This window comes from Talpa occidentalis, unplaced genomic scaffold, assembly GCF_014898055.3.
Source record: "Talpa occidentalis isolate TD23 unplaced genomic scaffold, MPIMG_talOcc4v2.1 talOcc4.14, whole genome shotgun sequence".
NCBI classification, from domain to species: Eukaryota; Metazoa; Chordata; class Mammalia; order Eulipotyphla; family Talpidae; genus Talpa; species Talpa occidentalis.
In genome coordinates, this window is record NW_023601433.1 from 73,020,694 (window position 1) to 73,039,993 (window position 19,300).

Consider the following 19,300-nt stretch of genomic DNA (forward strand, 5'->3'; position numbering starts at 1 on the left):
AGAATGTGGGCACAAGTGAGGTGGGTGACTCTGGCCTGGCTCATAAAATCTTCCTCCATGTGACCTCCCTCTGCTGTTTCCTCAGCCTGCCAGCTCTGGGAGTCAACACCCAGGGTGATCCCACAGGGCTACCTGTTGAAACTGGCAGAGCCATCAGTATCCTGGGTCCCTGAATTAACAAGTGGAGCAGAGCTCCTCCTCCATCTCCACCCTCTGCTGGCCTGATGCTGCATTGCATCTTCAGGTGAGCAAGGTATTTTCTTGCAAATATGTCACTGAGTCAACATTAATATAAAGCTTGGCAGATTCTGGGCAGGCCCCTGTCGATTATGCCAGTGGAAGTCAGGGAAGGGAAGATTTCGTGATTTAAGTTGTTATCTAGACACTATGCCAGGCATTCAGGGCTTAAACATGCAAGCTTTTTCTTGGTATTTGTCACGGCCCAGGCAGCATGTTGAGTGCCAGGCATATGGAGCACAATCCATTCATTCAGACACTAGGCTCCGGGGCTATAGAGTAAGTGGATATTAATGAATTATTTCCACAAACATTCATTAGGTAACTAGTATGCACCAGTCTGGGTGTTAAGCTTTGGGGACACAAAGAATAATTCATTCAAACATAGATTACATTTCTGTCACATGCTGGGCACACTGGCTTGGGCATTTGGGAACTGAAGATGAACAGGGACCTCTCCCCCGGGGTTTACCATTTGTGGAAGAGACAGGTCACAGTGGTGCAGTGCAAAAAGTGCTATAATAAAACTTTTTTTGAGATTCTACAGGGACACATGGGAAATGATGTCTGTTTGGAAGGGACAGCAGCAGGGAAAACTAGAAACCAGTGGTAGTTTTAGCTATAGGCTTTGAAGAATGAGTCTATGTCTTCTAGGCAGAGAATAGGGTGAAGGGAAATCCAGGCAGCAGGAACAGCATGTGCAAAGGTGGTAGGTCCTAGGATCAGTGAACAGTTTTATGTGACTGGAGCTCAGGAGTAATTGACAAGGACAGAATCAGGTGAGCAGGGCAGCAGTGAGTGTTTCTACCTGCGAGGTATGTGTGATTGGAACTAGAAGCAATTAGAGGCTTGAACTGGGGTGGGAGGAGACACTCTATGTTAGGCTGCTCTCACCTCCATGGGTATAGATGGTTCTGTTCTTGCTTTTTAAATTACACATTGAATGTGAGTGCAACTTTATGACATTATCCCACTAATATCCCTTTTTATGAATGAAAAAACTGATGATCAAAGAGGTAAATTATCCACTCAAATTGCAAACTGTCTGCTCCCAGGGCTGATATTTAAACTTCCAAATAAGGGTCATATTCTAAATGTGATTGGGGAAACAGATTTCTTGATCCAATGATGCTGAGGCCCTAAAACTCTCTAGGGTTAATTGACTATATATGGCAAAGGCCAACCAGTTCCCCCTATTGCTCCACAAAAAGCTCATTGGAACGTGTGCTCGTGCAAGCACAAGGTGAGGGTTGCAAAGGCGGGGAGAATCCTAGCTGAGCCCGGACTAGTCTGAGCTGTGCTGGGAAGGAATAAATCTCTTGTTGAGCCAACAAGCTTGGCAGGTTCTGGGCAGGCCCCTGTTGATTATGCCAATGGACATTGGGGAGGGGAAGATTAAGTTGCTGGGGGTGGCAAGAATGCACATTACACAGGGTAATGCTTTGAAAATATATAATATCCAAACAGCAGGCAACTAAAGGTGGGTGACTTGGAAGGGGGCAGCATCTGTTTGTAATTATGATGACCAGAACCCATTGAACAAGTGGGAAAGAGATAACATGGGTACCTACTTGAGGTGAGCTGCAGGGGTACCAGTCATTCATTCATCATGTGTTTACTTGGTACCTACGGTGCCAGGCACTGGGGGTACAGGGCTCAACATCTAGTGCTGCCTTCATGGAATGCAGAGTCTGGTGGGGGAAGATAGACCTAAGCAGGTTATTATGCCAGTTTTATAAAAAGTTAATGAAAGAGAACAGAAAGTGGTGAGGAAGAGCCTATAATGGTTTAGGTAGAGGTTATGGAGGACTGCCTGGAGGAGGTGACCTTTAGAATGAGCTTCAAAAGTTGAATTGTGGCTAATTTGGTAGAGTGTGCATGTGTATAATGGGTTGGATAACAGAAAAAATGTACATGGGAGCCTTGAGGCAGCAGAGTATTAGGAGTTTGTGAACCACAAAAAAGGAGGCCAGGATATTTTGTATATAGAGAGATAGGGCTCAGATAAAGCTGAGATATAAGCAGAAGCCAGACCAGGTGTGACCTCGTGGGCATTGTAAATGCTTTGACTTCATTATAGAGGAACAAGGAGTCGCTGAAGTCTATAAATGGGAGTTACTGACCGAATACTCCTTTCCTGAGGTATTTCACCAAATCCTCACTGCAACTTGGTGAGGTAAGTATGACCATTCTATATTATTTGGGTAAGGAAACTGTGGCCCAGAGAGGTGACGAAATTTGCCTGCAGTCACACAGCAGAAGAGTGGCACCTGGGCTTAATTTGTCCCAAAGACAGCAATTTAATACAGATTCCCTGACCTAACATTCTGGACCTATAGCTTAAGATTTGCATCCCAAAATATGAAAGGAGAACCTCTACCCATCATGAAACTAGTCTACGTGGAATATCGACAGAGGTCAGGAGACTCAGGTCAGAATTGGGAGCCAAGGACACTCACATTCTGGAGCAAGCGCCCAAGGTTACCATGACCTTCACAGGAGTCTGGTTTTTGGGATGCGTGCAGGGGGAAGAATGCCAAGGATCTGCAGATGCTTTAACCAGAGAGAGCAAGAAGATGCCAGAGCAGGCTGCTCACCCCAGGGCTTGCACGCCTGAGAAGTTACCTCAAGCATCCATCCACTGGGAATTCAAAAGCAAAAGACCAAACGGCCAAAAGCAAAATGTAAGATTTTCTCCCTGGAAGCATCTTGCTAGTTCAAATTTGGAAAGAGTAATTGAATCCATCTGGCATAACTTTGCAGCCTCAGTCAGATTTGGCCCAAATAATGGTAACGATGGTGTCCAGGAAAAATGATACTTTCATTTGGTAAATGAAAGAGCACCTACTGTGTGCCCAACTCTGAGCAGGCTCTGGGACTAGAACAGAGAAGACTGAGATGGAATCTGCTTCCCCGGAGCTTGAAGTTTCGTCCAGGGCGATATTAACTACCCTTTGTTGGGAACCCATGTACTATTGAAACAAATGTGCCGAATGCACAGCCCCCTTCTTTAAAACTTGCAGCTACTCTGTGGAGTAAGTACTTGTAGTAAACATTGCTGGTCCTGTTTACCACTCACAACTGCCCGCCTTTCTGAAGCTCAGAATCGCTGGTGAGTCAGTTACACGCAGCGCCGGACTGTAGCCAATGATGACTTCTTCTTATGGGAGCTCCCCTGGCTTCCCGTGGGGCAGTATCTTGGTGCCATTTATGCTCCAAGGCAGACTGGACCTCCACTACTTGGCTGCTTCTGCCCGTTCTAGCTCCCCCTGTCCATCCGTAGGAGTTTTCCTTAGACAGCTCCTGCAATTAATCTTGCATAAGAGCTCTCATCAGGAGCTTAGGAACAAGGGTAAGGCAAGTCTGGTGCCCAGGGTACAAAGTTCATGGACACACTCACTCTCCAAGGCTGACCTTGCATGTGTATGAGCCTGAGACTGAGGGGTCCCTTAAACTTTGTGCCTTGGGCACTTGGATGACATACTTATCCTGGCCCTGGTGCCAGTCTTACGTTCCCCTTCCAGGGAGCACGCCTCAAGATGGCCCCTTTGTTATACCTAATCCTCAGGTGGAGACAAGCAGTTGGACAGATGAAGCCATTTATCCAAGATGCCACAGCTTGTAAATGCTCAGACTGCTTGAAATCAAAGGGAAGCCATGCCTTCTGTACCGCCATTGCCTTCCGGACTACATGCCTGGTTAACTTGGGAGCGGAGACGCCAAGTGGGGGCAGATAGACCTAAGCAAATTGAGAAAAGAAATCACAGCTCCTGGGAGAGACCCCCCCAGTTTCACCTGGCACAGCCCCTAGCCCCAGCATCTGAAATAGTTGCTACGGCCATTTTAAGGCTAAGACACGCGAGGCCCAGGCAGCCAAGTCCCCAAACCTAAGTCACCTTAGAACTCACGCCCCTGCCTGCAGAGGCAGAGAATCAGGACACAACGGCTGAGAGTATCTCTGGCTTTGACACACTGAGATGGTCTAGGGGGCTGAGTGGGAGCAGGAGGTGTGTCAGGTGGTGGGTGGAGGAGGCAGAAGGTGCCACCCAAGATGACTGGCAAACCTGGATCTGACCTAGGCTCAGAGAAGGGGCTGCCTTCAGCCTCTGTGAGCCTGGTGCGAGAGGTTCTGGGGTCTGTTTGGTCTTGGCTCCATCTCTGACCTCGCAGCCTCTCTGTTGAGTCCTGACATTCAAGTCTCCAGGGAAACCAGTTCTCTCCTACCCTCCTCTTGATCTTATTATTGTGTGTTCCCCCAAACAGAGCCACGGAGTGTGCGACTATAATGGCTGCTTAAGACATCTCCTCCTTTTCTAATTTAGCTGGAGCGGAAGCACCAGTTAAACTTGTCATCTTGGAATTACTAAAACTGAAACACAGGAAGGAAGGAATTGAAATGTGCAATGGAGGGGCTGTGGGCTGGGAGGGCGATGGTTGCTTGAGTGGGAACTTGGGCCAGTCATGTCCCGGCCCGGACTGCAGTTTCTTCCTCTGTGATTTGGTGGGAGAAGGACTCTGTCCAGTTTGATTTCCTCTCTCCACCCTTCTGCTCTTCCAGATGTGCAAGGGATGTGCACGAACGACAGATACAAGCCTCGGATAGGAGGGGCAGATTCAAGAATATGAGCTTCTGGGAACTTGGGAATGAAACATATTTATTACGCACCATTATGCACCCAGCTCTCTGGGGCTGCTTCAGTGTTTGCTGCAGGGGGTTCTCTGAATGAGTTTCTCTACGCCCAGCTTCTCCGTTCTCCTCTTCCCTCCTGTCCGATGCCCCATTGCTCTGGTCCTCTGTGCTCAGGGAACTGTTTTATTGCAAACTTATTGTCTATGTCTAAATGGCTCTTTGAAGGCACTGTTCATGGCCTTGTGCCAAACTCATGCACAAGAAGAGCCCAAAATACCCTATCCTGTAGAGTCTCGCTTCAGATGCACTTACTCCAACCAGTTCTTGCCCTGGATCATCTGCTCCTCCTCCAGGATTTGGGCTCCATCATCGCCTGCCTTGAGGTTGCCTTCAACCAGATCTCCACAGATTCTCAATACAGGACATGCTGCTCCTCAGGAAGAGCTACGTGTTCCTAGTGTTCGTGGTCTGAAGACCATGTTTTTGTACAGTGAATACTCATTTAACGTCACCAATAGGTTCTTAGAAATTGTGATTTGAAGCAAAAAGATGTATAATGAAGGTGATTTGACCACAGGCTAATTGATATAAACAAAAGGTAAGTTCCTATGGTGTATTTCTGGTCACACTAACATCACCAAGCATCTAAACAATGACCCCAAATGCTTCTCATAGAAAACAACAATTTGTATTCCTCCCTCGCTCCCTTGATTCATTTTCCAAACAGCTTGTTCCAGTTTAGGGCTGAGGGTGCTCAGTGCCTATCCATGCAGCTTGGTGTGCAAGGTGCAAACCAATCCTGGACAGGACACCCGTCCATCAATGGCTTTCACACATGCACCCATACGCCCTCTGCAGGATGGCGAGACCCTCCCATGAACTGAACTGCCTGTCTTTGGGATGTGGGAAGAAATTGGAGGATCTGGAGAGAACCCACAGAAATGTACAAATGTGGGGAGAAGGTGCCAAATCCACATAGACAGTGGTGGTGGTGGTGGGGAATCCAGTTTTCCCCTTTGTGGTCCAGGGTACAAGGAAACGACAGGGGATGGAGCTTGGTTGGCAGGCCTGCTGTACTTTCTCCTTGCCCTGACTCTGGCATCTGTGAAATAAAGGGCCAGCCTTGCAGCCACAGCACAGCTGGTCTCAGAGAATCTTTCTCAGCTCTTCCATCCCACCAGCAGACTGATCTGCCTAGTCCCACGCTGGGAGGCCTGAGCCCCATCCCAGTCCTAATCAAAGGTCAATAGCTAATAAGAATGCCTGGGTTTTGATGACAGCAGATGCAATTCCCAGTGTAGAGAGCTGTGGATTCCAGAAGGATAAGATTGTCATTCTCCACTTTTATTTTCCTATTATCCACATGGAGAATCTAAGGCTTGCTGGGTGATGTTCAGGGAGCTGGTTCTCTTCTCTGAGCCTCAGCATTCCCCATCTGTTCAAATGGGCGAGCTGGATGGGCTCAGAGCCAATGACTTTCTGAGACGAAGCATTATCTGCTGCCTGCTGTGTTGTGCTCATGTCTCCTGGGGCAGAGGGTTTTGAAAGCATTCATCAGTTAATGCATCACTTGTTCATTAAAGATTCTTCCTGGACATCCTTGTAGCTCCCACTTGTCTAGGCATTCCACCCCCAGCCCCCACTGGTGCTGACAAATTGCTGCTTGAATTTCGTGGTCCCAGAGGCCTTCTTAAAATGTCCAGGAATGCGAGCCTGGGTGGGGGGCTGAGGAGGGAGCACAGTGATGGTGCCGGTGCTGGTGGGGGTATTGGCTAGAAGCCACAGCCGAAGCAAGCAGGACAAGGGTGCAGGGGGTGGGGTGTAGGTACCCCCAGATTGCTCAGGCAGTGAGGCGGTCAGCAGCGTGCTGACTTTGAAAGCAATCCAAAACAAGGTCTGCGTTCTAGTCTCCAGTGATGTCACAGCTAATCATTAGCCTGGTAATTACATTGAAAGCCTTCTGCGATCTTATCCTCAGCAGGGTCATTAATGCAAGGCAACCACACCAGTAAATGTCTCATTAGTCTTATTTTAGACTTATGTATTTTTCAGGACTACAGAATTTTAATAGTCTGCCCTCCCCCCAGCTCCCCCTTCTGCGACATTAATATCTATTCCACATGCCAGACTCTTCCAACTCCCCCCTCCCCGTTTTCCCTGCTCAAAGCCCCCAGAGGAAGGCCCTGCAAGGAAGGAGGATGGAGCAGGGAGGTCGACAGGGGCCAGGTCTTCGCCTCCCCAACTCCGTCTCTGGCCTCAGACTCTTCTGTAATGACAATCTTTCCTGGATTTTCTATGTCTTTCCCAGGAAGCATCATTCTTTATTTTAACCCTCTTTAAACCTTTTTCCTCATCACTGAAGATATACATGCTCATTCCAAAGACAGGAAGATAGAATTACCACGGATTTCAGACCCCAGGCAACATGATCCCCCTCCTGTACTGCTGGCTTTCCCTCTGGCCCCCCGAATGGGCTCAACTTCTCCCCTCCCAGGGCCCTGGAACATTGCTGTTCCTCTGTCTGCAGCATTTCCCTCTCTCCTCTCGACTCCAAAATGACTCCTACATTCTCTCCAGGGTACAGCCTAAACAGCACTTTCTCCTGTGTGCCCTCCCCACCCACCTTCCCACTCAACTTTAAGGATGTACCTGCCATTTGATGCCTTCGCCTGTGTCCTACACCGCATGTGTCGCCGTGGCCACCAGCTATCTGTATGTGAAGCTATATGCTTGGTCGCAGTCTGTCTCTCTAGGCACATTTCTCCAGAGTGACTGAGAACACACCTATGTGATTCATTTACCTTAGGCCCCAGTGGTCACCCCAAGGGCAGTAGATACAAAGAAGTATCAATAAGTACTTGCTGAATGGATGGATATATGGATGAATGGATGGATGTGGGGGGTGGGTGAAGGGAGGGATGGATAGATTGGTGAATGCATGAGTGGGGATGGATGAGTGGATAGAGGATGGATGAATGGTGGATGAATGGATGGATGGATGGATGGACAGATAGATGGGTGGATAGATGGATGAATGGGTGGGTCGGTGGGTTAATGGATGGATGGATGGATGGATGGTGGATAGTGGATGGATGATGAGCTTATTTTTGAATATTCCCTTCCAGTCTTTCTGTGGCATTTTTACATGCAACTGAAACAAGACAGTGTGTGATTTTGTGTCTGACTTTTTTATCCTGCATTTTTCTATATGTTAATGACTGCAAGTATTTTTGATGCCTGTATAGTATTCCAGTTAATTTACTCAGCTAATTCCCTACTGGTATGCATCTGTGAAGCTGATATTTCTTGTAATTTAAGGCTTTGGGCTCCAATACCAAGAGTCAGGGGGCAGATGCTGCCATATCCCAGCAGTGTGACCATGGAATTATGAACAATTGTATAATCTCTCTGTGCTTCAGTTTCCTTGTCTGAAAAACAGGGATGGGGGATTTTGAAGATGAACTCAACACAAGTGAAATATGTAGAGCAGTGCCTGGCACCCAGTACATGTTAATTACAATTTCCAGTTGCTACCCATACATGATTTGGTGAGGGATACTGGGTGGACGGGGCTTCAGCTGTTTCCCTGACTTTTCTATTAGGCTTGCCAGGGTATTTCTGGGATCCTAAACCTTGGAAAGCCCAGGATGGGACCTGAGACACCTTTCCCCTCATGACCTCACCATTTGGGGAGGCTCTCTTTAAAGTATGCTGGTTAGCTAGCTGCGCTATCATTTCCCTTCACTATCCTGGTTTCACCCCCAGATCTTTCCCTTGAAGAGTGTGGTAGAAAGAACCAGAACTTCAGAGTCATGGAGGTGGGGGGCTGGGGCTGCCATTCTGTCCCCTGCAATCCGGGGAAACTTAGGAAAGTGACTTCCTGTTTCTGATCCTGGGTGTAAACCGCAAGTGGGCAAAGTACACCCAGATCACTGGCTGCTGGGAGAATTAAGTGAGCAAGTGTGTGTCTGGCATTCGGTCTGAGCACCACCCTGGACTTGGTAATTACTGTCCTGAGACATGTTTGTGGATGCCCTCTCTGAAGTTACTTGCCAGTGTCCCCCCACCATGTGTTTGGTAAGCCACGCTTGGGGGCTTGGCAGGAGGTGTATGTGGCCAATGTCACATTGGGAGGAAGGAAGGGGTGGAGAAGCAGGCAGGCTCCAACTGTGGGAATCCAGAGAAGCGAAACAGACTCACTCTCACTGTGACTTTGCAGGCCAGCGGTGCCCCTTCTTTGAGCCCTCGTTACTTCAGCTTTGAGAGAGAGGACTCCAGCAGGCTGGTGGCAGTGACTCCATGAGATGCACGCCTGCTCAGCTGTTGATGCATGGTGAGAACTCAGCTTGGACTAGCTCATATTTTTTCAGAACAATGGTAGGAAGTGTCCAGAGAACTCCAAAGTCACAGAGGCTCAGAAGTCAGGTCTCCTTACTCTTGGTGTGACGCCCCCTGCCCTGGCCAGACTGCCTTCATTGTGGATGCTTATTGCAATCAAAAGGGAAGGCAAGTCTCCTGTGTCCCCTACCCAGAATCTTCTATTTCTGGCTCCTGAGGTTGGGGGCTCTCCTACTCAGGTTATCGCCCCCAGGTCTAGAGTTTGGGGACCTTCCAATGGTGCACATGCATGATTGCACATGATCTATGTTTCTCTCTTTTGCTGCTGGCTGCCTGAGACTAGCATGGTGCCTGGCACACACACATGCAAGGTTTACCAAATATCTGTAAAATGAATGAATGAATACTCCAGAAGTAGCTGCTGTTCCAGAGAGGCCAGCTGCCAAGCCTCCCTCCCTGGCTCCTTCCCCGGAGCCTGTGATATTTAATTAATATGAGCCGAGCAGAGCCCACTTTATGGTACTGGCCCAGGGGCCACCCATAATTGAAAAATGATAGGAGGCACCTGCGACTTGACCTTGGCTAATGATGGATAGACCCACATGGAGACCAGGAGCCAAAGACCCAGGGGCTGGCGCATCTGCCCGGAGCATCTAGGTGGAAGGAAAGGAAAAGAGATATCTGCAGCCCCGGCCTATCACCTCAGAAGGCAGGTGGGGGGCTCCTGGGAACCCCCTCCCTGAGGGAACACTGGAGGTGTCAGGGCAGGGAGGTGCCACCAGGTCCTGTGAAGTCTCAGAATGGCAGCAGGCATTGCTGCTCTCGTGTCCACACAGGCTGGGGATTTAGTCCATACCTGTCAGATGGATGAGTGAACAAATGAAAGACTTGGGGGTACTCTGGGAAACAGAGTAGGAGGAGGGCCCCACAAGCTGCAGGCTGGGCAGGGGCTTAGGGAATAGGGCTCAGACTGGTGCACTCCCTCCCTGCTCCCTCCTCTGGCTCTGGTGATGGATGATTGGGGGCGTTGGGGCAGCTCTATGTTGTTAATGCTGGTCTGAGGTCACTTTCTCCCCTCTCCCTGGCTCCAGTGTCATTCCCCCTAAAGTACACCCCTTCATTTTCCCCTCCAAAGGGGAGAGGACTCTATTTAGGGGAAGCGCTGCTGTAGCTTCCAGCCACTGGAGGGGAGGTGCTTCAAGGCCGTGGGATTCTCCACATCTGTGCTGGGCAAGGTCTAGGTGCAGAGAGGAACATGGGGGGCCTCTCACACCCTCAGGGGACACATCATGTCACCGAGGGCGTGAAGGACTGGAACAGAACTCAGATTACAAGACTCTGAGAGGGTGGTGGGGCCTTTGGCAGGGAGGGCGGGCGCTGCCTCCAGCCGCGGTGTGAAAGAGTGGACCTCAGTGGCCAAGAGTGCGGGGAAAGGGACAAGACTGCTGAGAGCAGCACTGTCGGGCTTCTAGAGCCTTCTCAGACCCAGTGCCCAGAGGAGGAAGAGGTGATTAATGTCTGGTTGATGGAGGTGTTAAGTGCTTCTTGGAGAGCGCAGCAGCTAGCCCAGGGCCCAGTGTGGACAGGGGCCACTTCGGGCCTCCACCCAAGGATTCCTGGGTAATCCCCTGCCCTCAGCCTCCCGCCACCTCCCCACCTCCCTTCTGAACCTGCGGGCTCTAGAGAGAGTGCCACCTCTCACCTCTCTCAATTGTGATAAAATATATAGAGATTTTCCTTCATGGTCATTTCTTTTTTACTGTTGAGGTAACTGGTTTACCACACTATGTTTTAGAAGCACAGGTGCTCCCTCTTCGGGTGTTGTGACCGCACGGCACCCATCAGCAGTGCACCCAAGGGCTGCCAGGATAGTCCGTGGTGCTCCCTCCCCACTTGGTTCTCTCCCCTGCCCGCCCCCCACCCCAGTAACCTCAGTCCTGGAGTCAGATTTCCAGGGTTTATTATTGGTTTGGCTTTTGCCTGACCCTTTGGTTTCTCTACATTCCACATATGGCACCACCTGGTATTTCCTTTCTCCATTCGATTTACTTCGCTGAGTGTAATCCCCTTGTAGGGTAGATGGAATTTGTCAGGATTTTCCGCCTCCCGCCATTAGCATCAATGATCCACACCTGTGGTCTTGCACGCGCGCCTGATGGCGGCCGCCCCTGGAGTGGGTGTGGGCATGCGTAAGTGGACACACCTGGGCTGAGAGGCTGACCACCCCCCCCCCCATAAGGGCAGCATCGTGGGGCCGCCAGGGGTAGAAGCAGCGGTAGCAGAGAACCGGAGACCGTGTGAGAACCCCAGAGAGCCCAGAAAGAGTGAAGATAATGGGGGTGGGAGGCCTGCCAGCCTCCTGCCCCCCAACCCCCAGCCTGCTGTGTCCCTGGTTGCTACACTACAAATAATGTGAAAAAGCTCCAAAAAAGCCTGAAAAAGCCACCGAGGGCTCCAGGCCTCTTTTTTACCCATCTGCCAGGATTATAGAGAAACTGCTCTGTGTCTGGCTGGCGCTACACCCCTCCAGTTCCATCCGTATTATCACAAATGGTAAGAATTTATCTTTTTTTTTTTATGCTGAGTAGTATGCCATTGTGTGTCTATACCACGTCTTTCTCATCCACTCATTTATATTCGGGCAGTTGGTTGCTTCCACGTCTTGGCTGTTGTGAATGGCGCTGCCATAAACATAGGCGTGTATGTTTCCTTTTGAACTAGCGTTTGTATTCTTCAGGGAGATCCCTAGGAGTGGAATTGCTGGTCGTGGTAGCTTCATTTTTAATATTTTGAGGAACCTCTGTGTTGTTTTCCAGAGGGGCTGGGCCATTTTACATTCCTACCAACAGTGTCATAGGGTTAATTTCTCTGCACCCTCACCAGCGCTTGTTCGTGGTTGATACAGATGGGCCATTCTCACAGGTGCGAGGTGGTATCTCATTATGGTTTTGATCTGCATTTCCTTTATGATAAATGATGATGAGCATTTCTTCATGTGCTTGTTGACCACCTGTGTGTTTTCTTTGTGCCTGTTTAACAATGCTACCCATTTATATTGGGTTATTTGCTTCTGTTGACTTGCCATCATAGCCATTTTTTTAAAAGATTTATTTATTTATGCATTCAAGAACTGGGGTATAGGCCAGAGGTGTGGGGTGGGGTGAGAGGACTCACCAGAGACAGAGTGGGGAACAGAACAGGCAGACTGACTGAAATACACTGCTGAGGGGAGCAGTGGGCAAGACAGGAGAGGTCTGCTGCGCCATGTGGGTTGCTCTCTGGGCAGGGATTGAACTTGTACTGCAGTGGCTGTGGGTAGCTTCATAGGTTGCATCTTAACCCCTTGTGCCACTAGGGAGGCCCATCATCACAGCCATTTTTAATTGTGTAGTTCAATGACAGTAAGCACACTCACACTGTTGTGCAACTGTCACCACTGAATTTTTCATCTCCCCCAACTGAAACTTTGGCATCAATAAACACTCACTCTCCAGCCCCCTGCCCCCAGCCCCCCAGTCCCTGACAACTACCATTCTACTTCTCTGTCTAGGAACTTGACTCTTCTTGCACTGCATCAAGTGGAATCAGACAGTAGCTGGCCTTTTTGTCTGGCTTATTTCACTCCCTATGATGTCCTCAGAATTCATCCATGTTGCAGCCTATATCATATTCCCTTTCATGAAGTTGAAGAGTACCCATCGTAGCATACACTCCATTGGGCTAGTCCATTCATCTGACAATGGACATTGGGCTGGGCTTGTGAATAATATATAGATGTATGAGTATCTCTTCAGATTCCGCTTTCCACTCTTTTGGGTAGACACCCAGACGTAGAATTGCTGGACCATATGGTAATTCTATTTTTAATTTTTTGAGCAAAATCCATACTTTTTTCCACCATAGCAAGCACCATTTTTTTTTTTTATCCCATCAGGAATGCATGAGATTCTGGATTTCTCTACAACCGTTTGGTATTTTCTGTTATTTTTTTCTTTTAAAAAAATATTTAATAGTTATCCTAATGGATATAAGGTGGTATTTCATTATCTTTTGGTCTGAGTTTCCCTAATGATTATGTGGAGCATCTTTTTATGTGCTCATCAGCCATTTGTAGATTTCTTTTCCATGCGATATACATCGTAGATGCTTAATAACTTTTGTTGATTGAGTCAGTGATGGGCATGGTACCCATGGGTGCTTAGTAAATGCATTCTTAGCTAGGGCAAGTGAGAGCACAATCCAGGATCACCAAGGTCACAAGTTCAACTTGTGGATGACCTGGCAATATTTCAGAGATAGGAAAACCAGTCCACCAGAGCTGGGATCCTGGCTGGATACTTGAGGGCTGTTTCAGAGCCAATGCCCAGCATGCTGGACACACACAGGTTGTATCAGCTTTCTAGGGCTGCTGTGACAGAGTCCAGGTAGCTTAAACAATGGAATTTAGTCCCTTACAGTTTTGAGAAGCTAGAAATCCAAGATCAAGGTGTCCATAGGTTTCTTCTTTCTGTGTGCTGTGAGAGAATCTGTTTCATGCCCTCCTGAAGGAGGTTTTCCAACAATCCATGGTGCTCTGGGACTGGAGAAGTGCCATGCTCCTCTCTGCCTCTGTTTCCACCCACATGGTCCTCTGTGTGTGTGTGGGGGGCATTGTGACAGGAGGGACTGGCATTCCCATGATGGCCACACAGACTTGCAGCTGAAGCCCATCCCACGCTGATGCTGGCCTGGCCTCAGTCTTGCCTCCTGCCCCTCCTTCCCAACCTCCCCCTGCCCCACAAGTGCAGTTGCAGCCCCCACCATGAGCAGGCTCTGCTCGCACAGTTATGCTAGCCCTGAACTGGGTCCATGCAAGTTCTGTTGATGTGACTCCCAGCTCTGCTACTGTCACAGCTTGTGAACTTGAGCCTGAGCACTCTCTGAGCCTGTTTTCCTCCCTGGTGATGTGAGGATCATGCTGTGAGGTTGAAATTATATGACACATATCATGATGATGATGAAGAAATTTCCTGGGGACCTAGTTGGACCCCAGAAGATGGGCATCTGCAAGGTGGGATCTTGGTGAGGCTCCATGAAGCTCCCAGTTCCCCTATCACATCACGGGCAGCATGGGAGAGCAGAGCATGCAAACTACTGCCTCTGGGCAAACCCAGCCTCCTGTCTGCTTCTGTAAATAAAGTTTTATTGGAACACAGCCCATTTGTTTGCTCATTGGCTAGAGCTGCTTTTGCAATACAAAAGCAGAGATGAGTTATTGCAACAGCAATTGTGATATCCACAGCCTGAAATACTTACTGTCTGGCCCTTTACAAAAGGGTTTGCTCACCCCAGCACAGATCAGGATGGGCACTGGCACTTACAAGACCAGCATTCAAACCTCAAACTTTGACTTCCTTGCTGAGTGATGTCAGGTGTTTTATGTGAAATCATCATTCCTCATTGGCCAAATTAAAGTGACAAATGTACAACATCGGGTGACTGGCACAGAGAGATGAGATGCTCATGGAAGATGATTGTCCAGGTGTCTCTATCCATGAACGCAATGAACCTCCAGGGCCCAGGTGTTAGCACCTCTTGGTCTCTGGTATTCAGTAAGTGCTCAATTAGTTCTTATTGCTGAAGGTAGGATTTCCCCCCTGATGTCTCCAATGAGGCAGGGGTTGGGAGGGGTCTCACCCTTTGGGCCACGTGTCCAGAGTAGTGTTGGCCCACTGTGGGCCCTCAGTGATGGCCATCCACGAGGCCATGCCAGACCTTCGTGGTTCAAAGCACAGCCCCCATCACGCATCACATAAGTGATGGAAAGAAGTCAGTCAGAGGAAAAAGACAGATTGAGTGCCTCTGTGGCCCTGGCATTTCCCTCCCGATCTCTGGATTTCCATATATTTGAAAACCTAATATAAACAACAGAGAAGAAATTTGCATTTCGGGCAGCAAGGAATGAAAAATTGAGGCGGCGTAATGTATTGCCGCGCGCAGAAGAGGGATGACCGTGCTGAGACCAGCCTCTTACGACGGGCCCGATAGGCCGGTGGCAAACTCATTTCCTGGCAGAATATAGGGTTCATCTGCTGGAACATTTAACAGGCATCAAAGAAAGATCACTTCCACCTCTCCCGCCACCCGAGATGCTGCACTCCTGCCTCTCTTTCTGCCATTTTATTAAACCCCTTTATGCGGTTTTAATACAATATGTATGATCTGCATGGAGACAAATAAATTCTTATGTACTTTTCAGGATTCAGAATGTTCTAATGATTATGTATGGTTTATTTCTATTTTCTCAGAGACATTAAAAGGGCAATGGATAAAAATATGCAACACAAACCAATGGTGATTTATGGTTACTTATGGAGCAATGGCGAAATGGGAAGTTATGAAGTTAATTTCCAGATGTGTAGAGACGTGGGAGGATTTTGATCTGCAGTAATGGCAAGGGGTGCATTCATCCTGGCAAAGGCTGGATTTAGTGACAAGTTTGTCAGAAAGAGGCTTGGGATGGGGGGCGTCTAAGGAAACGATGGTGAGTCGGTGGGAATGTTAAGGATGCTTCTGTTGCAGATGGGCAGGGGGCTGCCCAGAGAGGTTAAGTCAGTTTTCCAAAGTCACACAGCTAGGAAGTGGCAGAGTAGGGATTAGAAGCACTTCTGTGGTTCTTCCCTGGTTGTGATGCTTTAGCATCTTCTGGGACCTCCAGTTTGCAGGAAGATGTGGGGTAACTCCAAAGTGGTCTGACAAAGGCAAGCCTGTGACTTGTGGGACTTCCCTAGTGTATCCTGTTGTGCCAGGGCAGAGCAGAACAGGGATGTGCAAAGCTCTCTTGGACCTAAAATGTATACGGTAGCTATGAAATCCACTCACAGGTACCTGGAAAAGGCCATGCCACCCACTTTATGGTCCAGACAGGCACAAATTTACACATGGCGCTCCTCCAGGTGCTGGCTTATCGGGGGCCTGAAAGGTGGAGAAATTCAGAGCAATCATTCTGAAACAAAAACTCATCCCTTGCTAGACTCCCCAAGCGCTACCTTCTCAGTCTAATGCCCATTTAGCTCGTCATTTCTGAGAGCAGATATAATCTAGTGGTTAGAGCACAGACTGGATTCACATCCCAGCCTTACCACTTCTGAGTTCCGTGAACCTGGAATGACTGCGTCTCCCATCTCCATAGGGGACGAGCAGGGGATGGTCCAATCTATGGCTGGTATTTATCATGGCAGCCCTAATCTTATTAAGCATTGTTTTCATCACTGCTCTTTTCTACTTGGCTCACCTAGGACAAGTTCTTACTCTCCTGTGGGCCTCAGTTTTCTCATCTGTGCAGGAAGGGAACTTAAATATCTGGACTATGTCATGGATTTTAAGGGGACAATCTGTAAGTGTGGCAGCTTTAACATGCACTAAAGCTTGTAGAGTGATATTTACAAGGGGTCCCACCTACTTTTTGGCTCTTTGTATCAGAAGCCATAAAAACATTCATTTCCTTTGGCTCAGCAACTTTTACTTCTGGGACTTTTGCCTTACGGGATGAATCATTGGTGTATGCAAAGCAGTGACTGAGGCTTTTTGTTGCAAGCCTTCTTCTTGTGGTGTTTAAAATAGAGGAAAAATTGGAAGTGACCCAAATGGAAACAATAGGGGATAGGTTAGATAGATGGTGATGCAGCAGAATATCTGGGCTAATTGAGCATTTACTGTATTCTCAGTCTAGGAGGAACACTTGACTCCATAGATCACATTTAATTCCCTGGTCATCCTGTTAGGTTGCAATTAGTTTCTCTAGTTTGACCACAGGGAACCAAGCTTAGAGAAAAGTGAATCACCCAAACCTGCACAGCTGACAGATGGCGCAGCTGGGGCCACCTGACCGTCTGATAGCAAACCTAGTCTTTTTTCAAAAAAACCACACACTCCGCAGGTTGATGTCAGGAAGGTGACTCTAAGGAAAAGGTGTGCACTGATGACTGGCATGCATGGATAGTCACCTGTGAGATATAAGCCTTGAGATTGTGAGAACTAATGGCTGTGTTCACACGGCTATGAAACCATCATCCATGACTTGATATAAACTTTTATCATTGTGTGTTTATGAATTTGCCCTGACCACCTTGCTCTAGTTTTTCTCTTGTGGGAAAAAATTCACCTTTTGTTTATTGCAATGTCAATTTCTAATCTCCAAGATTCCAGTGACCAAGGATCAGGTTTATGTTCTTATTCTACAGTTTATCAATTCATCTGAACATCCGAGGATGTTTATCAACCGCTCAGTCATCCTTTGACTCATCTATTCATTATTGATCCATAAATTCAATGATTTATCTACACATTTACCCACCCATCCACCCACCTACCCACCCACTCATCCATCTACCCTCTTATCTGTCCCTACCCTCACCCAAACATCTATCTACCTACCTACTATATCTCCATCCATCCATCCATCCACCCACCCACCCAGCCAGCCATCCATCTTTTCATTTATTCATTCATCTATTTGATTGCTTGATTCATGGAAACATCAACTATTTCTTAAAACCTCCTATGTGCCAGGCACTGTACTATGCACCAGGGTACCAGTAATGAACAAGCCAGATGCAGTTCCAAACTTGAAGGAAATAGAAGACAAGCAGAATGTTGAATGAGTGAGCAAATCATTGTGATCACTTCCTAGTCAATAAAGATTTATGTTGTCTTGCTTTATTTTCTCTTCATAGCATTTATCATGATCAGGTACTACATTGTTATGCTTACTGTTTCTAATTTCTTCCCACATGCTAGCTAATTTTGTTCTGTGGCCACTGCATTTCTCATTCCAGGAGAGTATCTGCTCAATACACAATTTTGTTTCAATCAATAAATGGCTATATGGGGTGAATTGAGCTGATGTAATCTTGGGCTCACAAGCTCATTTTGTCATGGAGAGTTAGACAATGATCAAGTGATTAGAGATGTGATGTCAGTTTGGAGGAGACAGACAGTGCAAAAAGAGTCTACAAAAAGGATGTGACTCAGTCTGGAAATCAGGAAGGCTTCCTGGAGGAAGAGATGCTTCACTGGAGTCCTAGTCAGAGTTTGCCAGGTAAAGGGGTTGGGGTGGGACAGGGCCCAAGAAGCAGCATATATAAAAGCTTTCAAGTGCAAAAGAATCTTAAAAATAAACAAATTTGACATATAAACAAAGCATTTTCCAGTGGGTAAAACTTTTCTACTATCTACTTTGATATTCACAGCACAATTATGTGGCAAGGTGAGGCAATTGTTTTATCCCCTCCTGTTTCCATATACTGTAACTGAAGCCCCAGGAGAGTCATCTGGCTAGCCAGTGGCAGAGTGAGCATTCATGTCTGGACAGTGGGCTGGCCGCCTCATAGCCCTGCCACCCAGCATCATGGTTATTGGGCTGGGCTCTGGGTAATGGACAGGGAGTGGCGACTGCACCTCTCAAATTAGTTGCAATGACCATCAGATGCTTTGTGGATTGGTAAGTGAGTTCTGCTTGCAGTGGAGGTGGTAGCTGCGTGAATGCAGACTCTGGGGTCAGGCAGGTGGGATTCCAATCTCAACTCTCCCTCTGCCCCCATGCTCAGGTACACAAATGGAGTAAGTGGGATGATGATCTATACCCAGGAGTAAGCTCTGGGTAGATACAGCATTTCCTTCCACAGATACTGGAGGAATCCACTCCATGCAGCCTCCGTACTATGATCTAGGAACACAGTGGTGATGGAGACAAGCTATTATCTTTTGTGCACTGGTAACCTCTCTAGAATACTGTGTTCCCTGATGATTTCCAGGGCAGATATCTCCACATCCTTTCTTCACAGGAACTTAGAATTGTTGCGTAACTTAGGACAAGTCACTAGGCCACTCTATACCTCAATGATCTCTCCAACCAGACCCTCAAGATTGCCTAATTCTGCATAACCCTGTGGTGTCATGAGGCCAGGTGGATTACTGTGCCCACAAATCCCACAAAAATCTGGAGGTGGCGCAAGGCAACTTCTGTTCACAAGATGGGGTAGTGGACATTCTTGTAGAAGCCTTTAATCCTGAGAGGCTGACTGTCCCAAAAGATAGCCAGTAAGGAGGGATTTA

At 47.9% G+C, this 19,300-nt stretch overlaps 1 long non-coding RNA gene across 1 annotated transcript; it reads left to right on the forward strand.

The window, feature by feature from the left end:
* Nucleotides 1-34: 34 nt before the first annotated feature.
* LOC129145792 (uncharacterized) lies at nucleotides 35-9,379 on the forward strand. The gene is made up of 3 exons (XR_008551852.1): nucleotides 35-244; nucleotides 2,318-2,413; nucleotides 9,087-9,379. It is a non-coding gene; the product is annotated as an uncharacterized LOC129145792 (long non-coding RNA).
* The last annotated feature ends 9,921 nt before the right edge of the window (nucleotides 9,380-19,300 follow it).